General features: G+C 36.1%; 1 long non-coding RNA gene across 2 annotated transcripts; it reads left to right on the forward strand.

Annotated features, from left to right (window-relative positions):
* The first annotated feature begins 1,203 nt into the window (after window positions 1–1,203).
* On the forward strand, window positions 1,204–1,779 carry LOC110915951. Of its 2 annotated transcripts, none has more exons than XR_002579380.2 (3): window positions 1,204–1,287; window positions 1,446–1,541; window positions 1,655–1,779. It is a non-coding gene; the product is annotated as an uncharacterized LOC110915951 (long non-coding RNA). The 2 variants fall into 2 exon arrangements; XR_002579379.2 differs by having other exon boundaries at window positions 1,651–1,775.
* The last annotated feature ends 16,534 nt before the right edge of the window (window positions 1,780–18,313 follow it).

Consider the following 18,313-nt stretch of genomic DNA (forward strand, 5'->3'; position numbering starts at 1 on the left):
TCTTGTTAAAGAAAAAACCCTAAAATCACAAAATGGTGTCATAGTAGAATGGGAATTGGATGCGAGATCTGGAACAAATATGGGTTTGCAAAGATAGAGTGAGCAAATGTTAGAAAGAAGGAGAAAATCGGTGGTATTTGGCTCTGTTTTTGAATTTTGAAACAGGATTTTGGCTCCACAAAACCTAGACACGGCTTTTCATTACACCACCCATTCTCTCTCTACAGCAACAACCGTTTTTCATCCCCAGTCGTTCTTCACCAGCCATCCACCGCTGACAGGTATGTAAATATTCCTTTATATTGAACTTTTGAGTCCCCAATTAGTCATTCTTGTTCTGTTCTGGTTTAGATCTACAATTTTCACTTTGACGGTATCATTACTCTTGTTCAGTGTTGGTTCAGATCTAGGGTTTTCTCATTCGAAATGGTTCTTAGATCTAGATACTTACGGGCGATTCACCGTACAGTTCTGAATCCCTAACCCTGGTTTGCTCATCTTTGTTATTGTTTATGGATATGGTGGTGGTTCTTGGGTCTCAACAAATGATGTTTTTCCCCTATGGTCATCAAGGACTTTATTCCACTGGTTGGTGAGGATTTGAATTCCAGTACTTTTGGCCTGATTCCCAATACACCCATATTGTCTTCTTTTTCATTTTGCAGAGAGAGAGAGAGAGAGAGAGAGAGAGAGAGAGTGAAATAGGGATTCTCTCAATTTGTACGACGACCATGGAAACATCAACCGCCAACGCGACCAATAGCCACTATCTTCCTTCGATTTTCTTGTGTTTGCTGTCATTTGATTGATGGTCATCTTCGGTTAGGTAATTTATCTGATCTATGTCTTCTGCTCCATGGATTTGTGATTCTTGCTGTGTTGAAGCTATTTGGTTAATGAGTTTCTCATCTATTTCTTTTCTTGTGTCATAACATTCAGTATCTCTTATGGTTATCTTTCATCCTGCTCTCTATGAACCCTCATTTATTTTTTTTCATTATGTGTTGAAAGGTTTGAGTATGAACACCAACTGTTTGACGAAATGTTTCAACCAGTTTGGGGCTGAAATGTTTTGTATTCAGTTTAATACCTTTTCGTAAGATGTTCTTGTTGCTGTTGTTTTGAGCTGCTCTGTGGTATGTCGTTTTAAGTAGTTTCCAACATTTAGTGTTCATCTGGAACCAGTGGAACTACATCTGGGGTTGGTCGATTTCTCTAGAATGAAGGTGAAGATGGACTATGAAGGCTATGAAAGGAGGGTCAAGAAGGTTGTGTGTTCTTTAGCAGGTCATCATCACGTTTCTTCGGTTCTTACATGATCTTTCTTTTTCTATAATTTATTTTTTGTTTTGAGATTTTTTGTGGTTAATATTGACTATTGTAAAAAATAGTTTTTTTTTATGTATTTCTTAGCTGGTTAATAATTTTGTTTTAAATTGGTGTAGATTTTGAATCTTGCACACAGCAAATCAGACATTCATGCCTTCATTGACAAATTTGCAGACAACGGGTTAAGGTCACTTGCTATAGCATACTACCAGGTGATCCATTAATTTCCTTTTTAACACATAAAGCTTGCTTTGCTGATTTTATTTTATTTGGTTTTAGGATTTGATGTTTATTTTACTTTATTTATATCTTTTTGTTAAGATAGGAAGTTCTAAAGAGACCTAAAGAGACCCCTGGAGGACTATGGCAGTTTGTTGGGCTAATGTCTCTGTCATCCGCCACGTCATGATAGTGCTGACACAATTCAAAGGGGGTTTGAATCTTGGGTAAAAGTTAAAATGATTATACGGTAAGCGATATTCAAAAATTGAAAAAAACCATGCTATTTATGTTTCAACTGTTACAGTTCATCGTGGCTATGCTTTAACTGTTATATGATGTGTAGTGACCGCAATAGAATTTGATATTTCTTTTGAAGCCACTGGATGTCGATTTAGCAAAAAGGTGTCTGTTTTGAGAAGTGAAAGATCTGGTTGATGATTGTGGTAGGGAGACCCATGAGTTCTGGTATAATCATACGCCTTTTGCAGGTATTTGCTATGAATATTTTTTTAACTACTTTGGTTTCTACTGATTATTAATTGTTGGTTTTATAATCACAGGAGGACAGTATTGAAAAAGCACCACCACCTAAGGCTGGTGGTGAGTAATGATTCATGGACCTGTTTGTGTATGCCATTGAAGTTGCTACACATTAGTTGCAGGAAGTTGGTTTCATTATCCTTGCTTGTCATTTTCTTCTTTCAATTATGCTTCCTTTTTATCCATTAATCCATATGCTTCTTTTAGATGCCTCTTATTTAGGCCACCTTGATTGCTGACATTCGGATATAAAGGTGGCAAATTGGGTTCTGGTTAGATAACTAATAGGTTGGATAACTATTGCTTCCTTCTTATCTATATGTTTCCAGAAGACTTCATTAAGGGCCTGATTCTATCTGTTCATTCTTTGCTTCCAGTTGAGTGAAGGTAGTCAAGGTGTCCATGTACAAAATACTTTGGGTAAAAAAATCATTATAGACATTAATAACAATCCCGAACACTTTCTCAACACCGAGCTGTATTACGATTCACGTGTTGTTGGGGAGTATTATGAGAGTCTGACCTCACACTTGCAGTTGTTGCTTACCATAGAGGGATGTGTGATGATGAACTTATCATTGTAACAGGCAAGTTTTTTTTTTTTTTTTGTTTAAGTTGCAGGCCAGGTAGTTATATGATGTTCAATGACCGTAATAGAATTTGATATTTCATTTGTGAAGCCACTGGATGTCGAATTATTGAAGGTAAATTATGTTGGAAAAGAATAAATGTTGGGTGGTTTTATTTGCAAATATACAGTGATAGTTAGTAGAGATGACAAAAATGTGCGGGTTGGGTGGGTTAGGTATGGGTCAAAACAGGTAACTTTAAAGTACTTGTAGAAACGGGTTGCAAACAGAAAATGGACATACTTAAACCTGCTATTTTTTCTGCAGATCCACAGAGGCAGCAATGAGAGGAAGGAAGGTGCATACCCCTTCTAACAATAGCCTGCATAGTCGCGATCTGACCTCTTGGCAAATCAAAAGACGGGCCTTTGGCGGGACCCAGGGGTTCCATCTAGGAGTACTCACATGTAATCAGCTTGAATTATGATATTTCAGTGAAAGTCTCAGTTCGGAAGCTAAAGAAGAATGGTGGTAGTATTATTGGTGGAGCAATCAAAGCAATTCAAAAGAAAAAAAATGTACCAGTTCACAGCTCTCTTATGGATTAAAAACCGCACGAAAGGCAAGATTTAGAATGGGAGGAGTGGTGTTCCTTTAAGATTTGAAGTGTTTAAGTTGTATGACAGTTGATGTAAGAATGGGGTGTAATATTTGCAAGGGGGTTCTGTTCTAGCAGCTTGCTGGAATAAGTGATGTATATATTTTTTTGTGATAAATGTTATTTTTAGCCGTTCAAAAAATTTGAGTAGTTTTGTTGTTATTTTAAAATGCAATAAGATGCATTGAAATAAAAAATTAAATAGTTTTATTGTTATTTTAAAAGGCAATGAAATGCATTGAAATCTAGAACTTAAAAAGTTACACTATCTTAGTATTAAACCAATAACATTGTTTTGTTCTTTTTGTTGCTTGTATATTTTTGCTGATTATATCAACTCCTACGTTGTCATGATAAGTTAATATAGTTTTGTGATGTTGAGGTCTAAAGCCTACATACATACCAACAATCAATAGCATAAGGCTCATCATAAGTATCATCCTATGCTATAATTACACATAAACTTGAGACTTTAGCCAATCTTAGAAAATTTTATATATGTAATTAAACTGACATTATCACACTTGCCTGGAAACCTTGCAGGAGGAGGAATACGTCTACTTTTTTTTTTTACTTTCTAACTGATTTTGGCTAGAGGGTACATCCCCATTTCTAGATTTGTGGGAATTTGCATCATGCTATGACTCTATCATCAAATATTTATGAATTTTAGGAATATCTTAGTTTAGAAGTTATTTTATGTCTGGAACTGCCGGTCCTTGCAACTTTTGTAGGGGTTTATCTTGATTTTATACGCCATTAAGAGAAAATAGTTCGTCACAAGTATGTATACCAATTTTATCTTCAAGCATTTAAAGTTTATCTTGTATTTCTATAAAGTGTATACAACGGAAATTGACAAATTTATAATAATTAGTACTAACATTTACCCAAGAAATATAGTATTCAGTTCTAACATCTACCAAGATATATAATGTTAGTAACTCGATCAAAAATTTTAAGAAAACTAAAACAATAAACATAATAAACTTTTGTAAAATACTGTACGAATACAGAAACTAATAGAAGTATTATAATAATATATCACGAAAAGATTGATAAACTAATAAAAAAGTATGGTGTTGCAAATTGTCGCCCCCGCATCATCGCTTATTGCTTCCTCTTGATGATTATGTATTGTATCTTTGAACTTCTCAAATGCATCATTCTCAAGCAGTGGCGGATCTAGGATTCCGACCAAGCGGGAACGTTTTATAAATAGGCGGTAACGAAATCGAAAAAATGTCAAATTTTTCCAAAATTTACACTAAAAACGTCAAAAATTTTCCGACCAAGCGGTAGCGGAGGCTACCCCTTGATACAAGGTGCATCCGCCCCTGTCTCAAGCCCATACTCAGCTTGAATAAAGAATCATCCATGGTTGGCATGAAAATGAGTTATACAACAAAATATTCAATTTTTGTAAGACCTCACAAGTCGGGGTTCACATCAGTATATATCACGAGACGACTACTAAACTAATGGTAAACGAGTATCCTATTCTAAATCTCCACTCCCGCTGCATCGTGCGGGTAAATGGCTAGTATATATATATATATATATATATATATATATATATATATATATATATATATATATATAGGGTAAGGTTCATGCGAGAACCACCTTTATTGCAAGAACCGTGAGAATCAATGTGAACACAACAAAAAAAACATAAAAAAAAACCTAACGCCCCCTCCCCCCCCCCCCAAAAAAAAAAAAAAAACCTAAACCCTCCAACCCCCTCCCCCAAGCTAAATGCTAAAAACTAAACCCCCTAAAAACCTAACCCCCCAACCCCCACCCCCTAAAAACCTAAACCCCCCTCTCCCACCCCCCAAAAAGCAAACCCCCCCCCCCCCCCTCACCCACCCAAGCTAAAATGCTAAAAACTAAACCCCCAAAAAATCTAAAAAAATAAAAAAACCCCTTACATACACACACAAAAAAAAAATTAATATTTTTTATATTAAAACCGCTACTTTTAGTAGCAATTTTTTTTTTGGTAACGAAATCCAGCGATTTTTTTTATAAAAAAATATTTAAAAAAAATTGTGTGTTTTCTAGCTATTTTTATGTATTTTTGGTTGTGTTCACATTGATTATCGCGGTTCTCGCAATAAAGGGTGGTTCCTATTGGATCCTTCTCCTATATATGTATATATATATATATATATATATATATATATATATATAGGGGATGGATCATGAGAAAACTAGTTTAAATGAGAAAACCAAAAAACTAACTAAAAAAAACCTAAAAAAATTACCAAATTTTTTTTTTTACAATTTTTAAAGAAAAATCGCTACTTTTTATGTATGGAAAAAAATTTAAAAAAAATTTTTTTTTTTGTTGTACTGCACATGTGCACTAATACGGAAAGCCTAAACCACTTAACCCACCGCCCACCGACACCCCCCAAAAACCTAAACACCCCCCCACCCCCCAAAAACCTAAACCCCCCCACCCCTCACCCCCCAAAAACCTAAAACTAAACCCTAAACATAAACCCGGAAAAAACCTAAACCCCCCATCCCACCCCCCCCCCCCCCAAAAACCTAAACCCCCCTCCCCCCACACCCAAAAACCTAATCCTAAACCTCAAAAAAAAAAAAAAAAAAAAAAAAAAAAAAACTAACCCTAAAAGCTAAACTAGACTTAACAAGCTAATTTTAAGCGTGTAATGCAATTGTAGTACCTGTTATATTGCACATGTGCACTACTATAATAATTGTGCTGAAAACAAGACGACACCATAAATCTTTTTTTATGACATAAAAAATATGCTCGAATATACTTGAATGAAAGATAAGAAAATTTGTGATCTTATGGTGCCATTTTTGTTTTAAAATGGTAACGTATGGAGAAATGGGAAATGTTTGAAAAGTTATACATTTTTTTTCCAATTTTACCCCTCCTTCATTAAAAGTCCCCCTCCTTCATTAAAAGTCTCCCCCCTCCTTTTTAGTGGATTTTAGTTAGTTTTCTAGTTTTCTCATGATCCTCTCCCTATATATATATATATACATATATATATATATATATATATATATATATATATATATATATATATATATATATATATATGTTGTGTTCGATTCTGTGGGAAAAGACACCTTGACGTATAGTCTAGTGTGATCCAGCGAAATTTGCCTTATAACATGCAACTTTCATGGAGTTGAGGGGATATGGAACGTGCCATCATGTCATTTGTATTAATGTAAGAACACTATATATATATAGGGTCGGGATTTAGAGAAAACGATAGAAAGTGTGAGAACGGTGAGAACGCTTATGGATCGTCCGATTAAAACAATCTATGGACTAGATTGCCGCGGTGGCGTTTTCGTAAATAACATCAATTTTATTACGTGGACGCGCCTCATTAAGGGTAAAAAGGTCTTTACACTTCTATACCAAAACGCCATAATAATAAATACAAAACGCCATTACGGACCAAAACACATCCCTATATAAACAAAAACATCCCAGACATAAAAACACACCCCTAGAAACTGAAACGCTATGTTTTCTACTATATACCATTCATCTTACAAACACCAAAATCCCCAAGACATCAAACAAACCTACTCAAAAGACGCCGTATTTTCTACTATATACCATTCATCTTAGAAAACGCCAAAACACTCAAACATCAAAGATTCCAAAAACATCGACGGTTCTTTCAGATACACTATTTTCTCAGTAAAACGCCAAAAATGGCAAATATCGTTTCTTGTATATTAAAATATTGTTCTACGCCAAAGTTTCGGAGAATGCATTCTTCCCTAAGTTGCTGCGACTCAAATAACATTTTGCTGCATGAGATGGACAAATCAGAAACAAAAAGATGCTGGTGTCAGGCTTATGTCATTTTTTGTGTTTTGATATTGATGAATATTATAATGGCATGAAAAGATGAATGACACTTGTTGTTTGAAGATACATATTCAAACAAAAAACTCATGTCATTTTGTCTTTCCAAACGGCCACAAAAACACAAGCATGGCTAAGCCAAACCGCCAGCGAACATGATTCAAAGAAGAAATAGACTGATGACATTGAAGATTTGGATGATGAATTGTTTCTATTTTTATTTTTTTAATTTTTTTTTCTGTTGTTTGTTATGTATTTTCAACTTAGAATAAAAAAATACATTATATTAATAAAACGCCAAACAGTCATAATGCATGTGAAACGCCATAATGCAGTAAAAACGCCAAAAACTCCCAAACTATAGTGAAAGTAGTTTGCAGAAATATTAATAAAAGCTAAAAATGGAAAAAAAACGCTAAAACCCACTTAAAGCCATTAAAAACGCCAAACTTGGGAGATGGAAAGTCTATGACCCTAAAAACTCATAAAAAACTGAACAAAAAACAGTAAAAATACACAGTAACTGAAAAGACGGCTACTTTATTAATATCATTTATTATAAATAAAATCTCGTCTAAACTACGCGCCAAAAACATCCTATAAGAGAGACGTCTCTGCACAATAAACTGATCACAAACCAAAAACAAACGTCATAATTCCTAGAAACCATTCACTTTAAAACGCCAAAAAATAGTTAAAAAAGCCACAGATGCAGAACCTCGATTCTTCTATATTGAGTATTCATCTGAATGAAGTTTCACTGAATGGATTCTTCTCTGAATTGGGTATCTCTATAATCTTTTGCTGAATGAGATGGACAAATATTCAAGAAAAAAAGACTGATTACACTGATATGACATCCTGTCACTTTGTTCTTGATGGATATATTGATGGCATGAAGGGATCAATACATTAGAGCAAGCGTTGGTCTTCAACATGTCATCAAACAAGTATATATCCACCCACAATAAAGGATGCCGCAAAAATAAGCATCTTCTAAAGACGGCCGTTATGTAAGAAAATAAGGATCTACATAAAGGTATTAAAAAACAGGTTCAAAACGCCAAAAAGGTTAAAGTAGAAGAGGCTGATGACAGTGAAGATTTGAATGGGAAATTAGATTATAATTTTTTTTTTCATTTTCTATTGTTTGTTATCTAATTCTCTGTTGTTTATTATCTAATTCTCTACTAATTTAAAAAAATTGAGTATAAAACACCAAAAACTACAAACACCAAAACGACTGATAGTGTGAAAAACTGTGAGAACGGATGCTAGCGAAGCATGACGTTGCTATATAAAAACGCCAAAAAACGCAAACAAAGTATAACTGCAAAAAATCAACACTAATTGACAGATGAAAATTGAAAGAAACAGTAATTGCTAAAACAGTAAAATGAAGAGACGGAATTATTATTGCCAAACATTTATTATATTAAAATCCACTACATGGAAAACTGAATTTATTTATCTTTTCAAAACGCCATAATTGCCTGTCACATTATAAGTCTGTATCCTACATGACACAACACTTGATATAATAAAATCAAGAAAATTGCTGATGTATTTTACATTAAAGGCCTGCATCGTGATCTAAAAAACAATAAAAGCGCCAAAACAATACTTAAATCGTCAAAATATTTACTATGATCCTGAGCTAAAAACAAAAAAAATACCGCGTATTTATTAAACGTCAAAAAATGAAAAGAAGAAATGACACGCGTTTAAAAAAAGAAATATTAAAGGACAAAAAAGCCCCTCCGCCCTTCTCTAAGCGGCGTGACACGTGTTGGGCCAGTAAACGTTCTCACACTTTTGAGCGTTTTCTCCTGATCCCGTTTCTCTCTCTCTCTATATATATATATAGGGGGACGTTCATTTGAGAAGAAAATTAAATTGAGAAGAAAAAGAATAAAGGGTACAATTGTAAAACATTAAATAGTTTTTCTCTCATCTCATTTATTATTATTTTTGACTAATTAATTAGTCATAAAGAGTATCATCATACACACTAAAATTTTTTCCTAGACACATCAAAATTTATCCTACACGTTTTTGAAATTTATCCTACACATACTGAAATTTATCCTACACAACTCGTAATTCATCCTACACACCTCATAATTTATCCTACACTTTAAATTAATTTTTTTCTTCTTTGAAAATATATATATTTTTTTAATAAGTTACAAATTTAATTTAGTGAGCTATTAAAAAGGAAGACTAAGAATTAATGATCTATCTAATTTTACCAATATAACCTTACACCCATATTAAATACAAAAACTAAATGAAGTAAAATTAAGCATTATTATTGGTTGAAGTTTGTTCTTTTTTATTCTTACAAAAAAATTCTTCTCATTTGAACTCTCCACTATATATGTATGTGTATATATATATAGGCTAATGGTAGACAAAAAACCCTAAAAATTTTAAGAAACTCTGGAAACTCAAAGCTCCCGACTTTTTTTTTTTTTGAAAAAAATAACACATGTAATATACATGTTTTTAAGAGTTTTGGGCCAAAAAAACAAAAAAGCGCCGAGTACTTTTTTTTTTTAAAAATAAACAAGTTCCAGCAACTTCGGTGACTAACATGTGTTAGACAAAAAATGTTGAAAGTTGCTGAAATTTGTTTTTTTTTTTATAAAAAAAACTCTTCGGCGCTTTTTTGATTTTTTTGGCCCAAAACTCTTAAAAACATGTATATTACATATGTTATTTTTTTTAGAAAAAAAAAAGTCGGGAGCTTTGAGTTTCCCGGGTTTCTTAAATTTTTAGGGTTTTCTATATAGCCCAACCATATATATATATATATATATATATATATATATATATATATATATATATATATTTATATATATATATATAGGACAATGCTAGATAGAAAACCCTAAAAATTTGAGAAAACCCTAGAAAACCCAACCTCCCGACCTTTTTTTTTGAAAAAAATAACACATGTAATATACATGTTTTTAAGAGTTTTGAGCCAAAAAAATCAAAAAAGCGCCGAGTGGATGTTTTTAAAAAAAATAAATAAGTTTCAGCAACTTTCATCACTAACATGTGTTAGACAAAAAAGTGCTGAAACTTGTTTATTTTTTTTAAAAAAAAACCACTTGGCGCTTTTTTGATTTTTTTGGCTCAAAACTCTTAAAAAACATATATATTACATGTGTTATTTTTTTCAAAAAAAAAAAAAAAAGTCGGGAGGTTGAATTTTCTAGTGTTTTCTCAAATTTTTAGGGTTTTCTACCTAGCCCTACCTTATATATATATATATATATATATATATATATATATATATATATATTCTTGTGTACGTGAAGTACTTTTGAAAGCAATATATACCCATGAAATACCCATTCCTTGAGGTTAGCACGTCTAGCTAATCACCAAACAAGACAAACAAAACATTTGTTTTATTTATTTTCATCCTCTTGGCTGGCTGTTTGTGTTACAAGTTCACTCATAGCTGGCTAATAACCTCCTCCTTCTTTAGTCCTATGCACGTCATATTTCTCCTCACATCTCAATAGTCTTCCAGCCATTTTTCCTAGCGTTTTTTTAACAAATGTGACACCTTAATTATCATTTGTCGGTTATAAACTTTGTGTAAAATAATTAACATATTAAATGCGTCAGTCTACCATTTCAATTATATATTTTTTTTTCTTTTTTAACAAAATGATTTAGTATGTTTTGACACCAACAATTTTGGTGATTTCCGACACATTTGACATGCTAAAGTGGAAACATAAACCGCACTAAAACAATCATAAATGGATCAAAATTTATACATCTAAAAGGGACATGCATGTAGGAAATGAATTTGTATGATCATTTGAATTTTAATTTCTAACATGAGAGAGACCTAATACTTGAAGGGAAAATATGAGAGATACCTAATAAATAGTTGAAGGGAGAATTACATTACAAAACAATCAAAGTTGAACAAGAAATGTCCAAAATAGACAATGACTTCAAAAACCACGGGGCTTAGATTGCACATTTCACAAAAAGCGCGAGCTTAGCCGGCGCTTTTCAGCAAAATCGTGGGCTTGGCCGACGCTTTCATCAGCCTACACCTTTTACCAAAAGGGTGTGCCTATTGGCACACTAAAGTGCCTATTGGCACACCAAACCCTAACAAAATTAGGGTTTATCTACGCAGTGTATTGGTCAATACGCAGCGTATAGGGTTAACACTCTATGCTGCGTATTGGCCAATACGCTGCGTAGATAAACCATGGATCTCAGTGCCTGACAACCAATCATTGCACAGAAAACAAGGGTCATATACGCTGCGTATAGGTCATCACACTTATAGGCTTATACGAAGTCAATACGTGACCTAAACCACACCTATTCGATACGATATCACACTTATAGGCTGTTGGTGCACTTGTGTCTGTACTTTGTCTGTATTCAGTCTCGATGTAAAACGATGTCTATGTTAGTCTTGTAAGTTTGACCAAGTCAACTATCCTCCTAGTTTGACTTAGCCAAACAGTTAGTTTATGATTGTAACATGTGTGGCTCGAAGGATAACTCATCGAAGGATAGTGAGATCCTTCGATGAGATCGAAAGTTGAACCTTCGATGGATGGACCTCGATAGATCAACCTTCGAGGTCACTGTGAACCCTTCGATGGAAGTCGATCAGTATTCCTGATCCTTCGATAGGTGCAACATCGATAGATGATCCTTCGTGACATCTATCGGATCCTTCGGTCAGACCTGCTGTGGCTGGGTATATATATACCCATGCAGTGTGTTAGAAAAGATAGATGCACACATAGAGAGATAGAGAGTTGAGAGCATTCTGTCCGAAACATACACACACACTTTGAGAGTTTGCAAAACACATTTGTGAACATTGTGCTTGTAACCGGAACCTTCATTCGTATTAATACAGTGGTGTTAATCGGTGAACCTTGTGTGTTTGTGTTTATACTTGTTTCATCTCGGTTTGCTTGCTAGCTTGGATTCCGCACTTGCTAGTGAGTTTGTATAACAAGGTTTAGGTTCGTCATCCTCGAAGAGGGACCTACAAGTGGTATCAGAGCCGTGGCTCTTTACCTTGTTTAAAACCGGGTTTGTTCAAGTTCTTGGTGTATTTGGACACTTGGTTTAGCACCCGTTTTTGGTGGTTTTCTTGCATCTTTAAACTGAAAAACGCGTTCTAAATCTTTCGGGAGTGTTCAAAGTTGGGTTGGGTAACTTAAAAACCTGTTTTTAAGTAACTTTGTAATTTCCGGCCAAATTCCGGTCATTATTCCGGTGACTGTTTTTCTGGATAGGGTTGTCCATTTTGGGTAACATTTTCAAAGTTGGTGAAAAGTTGTGTCTGCACATACCTTCTGCCGAAAGTTGTGCACCAACCCATCACCTTTCCCACCTACCCGTCAACTTCGTGTCAGTGTGTCAGAAGCATTCGAAAGATATCCTTCGACATCGAAAGACCATCTTTCGAAGTCTAAACATTATCTTTCGTTCTTGGAATCTTTTCGAAGGATACAATCATTCGAGCTACTGTAACTCATCGAAAGATAAGGATTTATCTCGAAAGATAAGGATCTTTCACTGTGAATCTTTCGAGATTAGTGAATCTTTCGAGATCAGAGTCGAAAGATAAGGATCTTTCATTGTGAATCTTTCGAGATTGTTGTTCGAAAGATAAGGATCTTTCATTGTGAATCTTTCGAGATCTGTGTTCGAAAGATAAGGATCTTTCAAAATTGTGAATCTTTCGAAGTCTTTGCTCGAAACTCAACAGTGATCTTTCGAACACTGTTGATCCTTCGAACAAGTCTTGATCTTTCGAACAAATCAGTATCCTTCAATTCGTGTCTGTTTGCATTTAACAGTTTGTGTTTGTGTAGGTTTTCTATTAGTATTTGATCAAAATAAGTTGTACAAGTCCTTGGGATTGGAGTTTGGACTCACAATCTAGTCAAGAACTAACTTCTGCTGCAGCTTGGGCAAAGAGTATGTTTCCTCCGCCATCAATTAGTCCAAGTCAATGGGCTTTGGTATCCAATCAAAGTCAAAGCATTCAAAACCTTTTGATTAGTGAAAGCGAAACGGGCAGCAACAATCGTCCACCAAAGTTGAATCATATGAACGACTTTCCGTCATGGAAAAACCGCTTTCACACGTATGTTCAAGGGCAAAGCACCGATCTTTGGACGTGTTTCATCAATGCATTCAATGCCAATCTGGAGGTTGCTGCGTCCACTTCAGAAGGTTATGCAAACATGCTGGAAAACGACAAGAAGGCTTATGAATTGGAGAAAAAGGCCTTTGCTACACTTACACAAGCACTCAACAAAGATATCTATCATCAGTTCTCCTACTGCAAGACCACGAAAACCTTGTGGGATGCCTTAGTTGCTAGAGGAGAAGGCAATGCAGCTACTCGAAAGTCTCGTCATGATTTGTTGAAGAAAGAGTTTGAATTGTTTCAATTTTTGGAGAACGAAACTCTAAATGATATGACAACACGGTTCTATCATCTGATTAGTGAAATGTGTGCCTATGGGGTTGTCTCTACTCAACAAGACATGGTGAATAGGTTTGCTGATGCTCTACCTCCAAAATGGAGTTCTTTTATTGAGTTGTTGAAGCACACTGGAACTCTAGACACGGTTAACATCTACGAGTTCATTCAGAAGCTAGAACATAAAAATGATGAAGAAATCAAAAAAGCAAAGCGTGCTCCCGCTCCTCAGAATACAGAGATGTACCTTCCAGGCTTCGATGTTTTGGCAAGATCTACTGCAGCTCAGCAACAGCAACCTAAGCTGCAAACTGCATTTGTGTCCAACACAAGTTCAAGTTCTCTTCCGTTTCCTCAATCAACTGCTGCTCCAGTTTTTGATCCGAGGTCTTACATTCCTGTCCCAACACAGCCACAAGTCCAACCTCCACAACAACAACAGCAGGCTCACTATACAAGCAATCCTCAACCTCAAAACCCTAACACAATCCGAGTCGATAATTCAAACCTTTCACACCTCAGCATTGAAGTTGCTAAGGAGCACATGGAAATTATTAATACAATGGTCAGTGCTTACTGTGGTTTGGTAGCAGGTCAGCTTGGAAACATCAACATGACCAATGAAGACTATCAACAGATCGACAAGGAAGAAATGGAATTGATGGATATTAAGTGGGCTTTTGCAAGTGCGGTTAGAAGGGCCAAAGACTTTATGGCTCGTACTGGTAGAACTTCATTGGAAGGAAAGAAAGATACGAAGTATGGGTTTGATATCAACACCGTTACATGCTTCAACTGTGGTAATAAAGGGCACTTCAAACGTGAGTGCACTCTACCAACAAAACATGGCAATCACAACCTTTTCAGAAACCAGACGAGTACTACAAATGTGAATGCCCAACAAGAAAACCGTGAAAGGAGGATGGTGGCAGTGAATAACAATCAGGGCCAGTCTGGAACTTCAAATCCCAATCGGGCTTTGGCTGTTCAAGCTGATGAGGGATGTGACTGGTCAGTGCAGTTTGGTGATGATGATCAGAGAAGTGGAACAGCTTGTTATGCAAAGATCATCGAGCATGTTCATAAAGAAGAGTCTTCTGGAAGTGATGACAGTTCAGGTTATTCTGGAAGTTCTGATGAAGAAGGCTCTGTTTCTGGGGATAATCACTCAGAGTCTGATGTAAAGGAGGAAGGAGGTGATGATATTCAGAATCTACTGAATGAAGCTGATGAGCTTAAGTGTCAGAAATCGATTCTGATTAGGAAGGCGGATACTGCATCAAAGGAAATGGAGAAGCTATTTTCTGAAGATGGAACTTTTTCTTTTCAAACTGCCTTTATGGCAAACGGTTCAGCCTCTTCTAGTCAGGTAAATTCTGAACCTCCTGCTCCTAGTGTATGTAAATCATGTGCTGATATGAAGCTTGAATCAGAAAAGCTTCATAGTCATAATCAGAATTTGGTTATTGAACTGTCGAAATGCAAAGAGGCGAACATGGCTTTAACTCGGAATGAAAAAGAATTTAAATCTGTAATAGAAACATTAAAGAAAAATGTGTCCGAGGTTAACAAAGTAGTTTACCACAAGCAAGTAAGTATAAATGAATATATTAACATTGTGGAAGAAACTAAGAAGCAATTAGCCATTGCCCAATGCGAGCATGATGCGATCAAACAAAAATTGGAAAGTTATTCTAACTCCCAATTTGTGCTTGATCACATCATCGATGTTCAACAACCGAAAGGAAACCAGAAAGGCATAGGGTATAAGAAATGTCCGCCCCCCTTGATGAACAATTATACCAAGATGCCTGATGAGGAGGAAATGCCTCGGTATGAACCCAGTGTGCCTCTTGATGTTGAGGAATTTGCTACTGGCCTTGGGTTCAAACCGGACAATTCTTCGAACACATCCTCTGAGCAACAAGAAACGTCATCATCCATGAAGCAAAGTCCTCCAACCATTGAGGACTATGATTCTTCAGATGATGAAACAAATGTGAGTGACAAGGATGAATCACTTGATGAAACGAAAGGAGTAGAAATTCCAATTGAGAATCATATTCTTTGTGATCCTCCTACTCCTGCCGTGCAACCTGTTGTCAAGCAAGTGATAGATCCTGTCAAAGCTGTCAAAGATGTCGGGAATGACAAGGAAGGTATGTCTGCTGTTAAAGGTGATAATGTGTTGTATACTTTGGTCGGTGATAGTAAAATTTATTCAAACAAAGATTTTCCAATCAAAAATGTCAATCAATCCTTGATTGACAAAGTGTTTGAAGATACTACTAATAAATTTTTGGGAAAGACCATTCCAGGAGTTGTGGTAACACAATGTGATCCTGTTCCAAAATCAGAAATTAGAAAACAATTTGGAAACCAAAAGTCACCGACAAAGCAACAACCAATTGCTTTTAAGGGTAAACAACAACAACGAGCTCCAAAGCCAAAGGCTAAGGTTGAATCAAAAGGAGCTCGTTACAAGAAGAAAGCAAAAGATGTTAAATTTGTAGCATTAAAAGGTACGGATAAAATTGAGACTTTTGAGAACAAATCAAACACTGATTTTGTACAACAAGTCAAGATTTTGAAACGTAACAGCGATAACAATTACACCCAACACACAAACGGGTGTGATGAAAGAGCAAGTACCTCAGGTTCTACAGGTTCGACATCTGCTAGTCGATCCAGTTCTCCTAAGTTTGTTGAAAGGAGAACTTGTTTCAAATGTGGGAAGTTTGGGCACATCATTAAAGACTGCACAAACTCTCCCAAACCAAATTTTGTTGAAAGAACCCCTTCTGAACAAGGTCACTCACAACGTCGTCCTGTTTCTTCAAAACATGATAAAAGAACTGTTAAAGAACAAGAAACGAAACAACGACGTCAAAACATCAAAGCTGTTGAAAAGGCTTTAAAATCTGAAGTCAAAACAGTTAAAAGGAAACCTAGTTTGTCACAACCATTAAAATCAGAAACTGTACATAATACACAATCTGGTAAACAAAGACAAACTTGGAGATCTAAAAAGGGTGATAGTTCAGGGGGAGTTAATGTGTTTGAAAACCATCAACAGATCGAGCTCACGTTTCGTGATGCTCAGGGACGACCCAAGACCACTAAGGCTTGGGTCCCCATTCTCAACTGATGTTTTGAATGACATGTGCAGGATGTTCTAGGAGGAACTATTAATAGTCATTGGATTGTTGATAGTGGAGCATCCAGGCACATGACTGGCGACTTACGGCTCCTATACGACGTGAGAAATATTAGAGGAGGGTATGTTGCTTTTGCGGGTGACAAAGGCGGATTCATCACTGGAGAGGGAAGTATCTCAAATGGCATCGTGTGCTTTGATAAGATCAATTATGTTAAGCAAATTGATCATAATCTTCTCAGTGTGTCGCAAATCTGCGATAAGAAATTCACCGTGCATTTTGATGATGCCGGCTGCTATGTGCTGAAACCTGGATTCAAAATTCCACAAGAATGGATTCTCTTATCGGCTCCGAGAGTTAATGATCTTTATATTCTCGACATGAGCCAAGCGATTACAACGTCTGCACAAGTCACTTGCTTTGTCTCAAAAGCCACGGAAAAGGAGTCTATATCTTGGCACAGAAGAATGGGACACATTCACTTGAGAAAGATGAATCATTTGGTGAAAAATAATCTTGTGAATGGTGTGCCTGTAAGAAGTTTTCACTTACAAGATATCTGTGTCTCGTGCCAAAAAGGGAAGCAAACAAAGAAGTCTCACCCTTTGAAGAAAATCAACACTGTCAGCATGCCTCTCGAACGTCTTCATATGGATCTTTTTGGACCTATGAAGCACAAGACAACATTCGGAGATGCTTATTGTCTAGTTGTTACTGATGATTATTCTAGATTTTCTTGGGTATCCTTCATGGCACACAAGAGTGCAACTCCTGGCATCCTCAAGGATCTTCTTACAATGTTGGAGAATCTCTATTCGTTGAAAGTGAAGAGGATCCGAAGCGACAATGGAACCGAATTCAAGAATCAAGTTATGGATGAGTTTTGTACTTCTAAAGGCATTCTTCATGAGTACAGTTCTCGTTATACTCCACAACAAAATGGTGTCGCGGAGAGGAAGAATCGAACGATATAGAAATTGCAAGAACAATGTTAGTAGAGTCGGAACTCCCTATTCAATTCTGGGGGGAGGCTGTATCGGCTGCATGCTACACGTTAAACAGAGTTCTTACAGTAAAGAGACATGGCAAGACTTGCTTCGAACTCCTTCAGAAAAGGAAACCGGATTTTCTTACCTTGAACCGTTTGGTGCTCCATGTACTATGATTGAGCCGGATGGAAAGTTTGGTGCAAGAGCTATCGAGGGTTTCTTCCTTGGATATGCTACTCCGAATTTTCGTGTTTGGAATCTAGCTACCAAAAAGATTGAGCTTTGGAGTGAAGTTAGGGTTCAAAGGTACACGAGTCCTGTTAGGGCTCCGGGTGATCCGTGGATGTTCGATTATGATGGGCTATTTGACTCCTTTAATCTGCCAACCTTTGACGAAGAGTCAGCAGCGGCTAGGATGTTGTTGGAAAGTGACAACGCTGCTGTCTCGCCATTGGTTAGACCTATTGTT

The sequence above is a fragment of the Helianthus annuus genome, chromosome 16, assembly GCF_002127325.2.
Source record: "Helianthus annuus cultivar XRQ/B chromosome 16, HanXRQr2.0-SUNRISE, whole genome shotgun sequence".
Taxonomy (NCBI): Eukaryota; Viridiplantae; Streptophyta; class Magnoliopsida; order Asterales; family Asteraceae; genus Helianthus; species Helianthus annuus.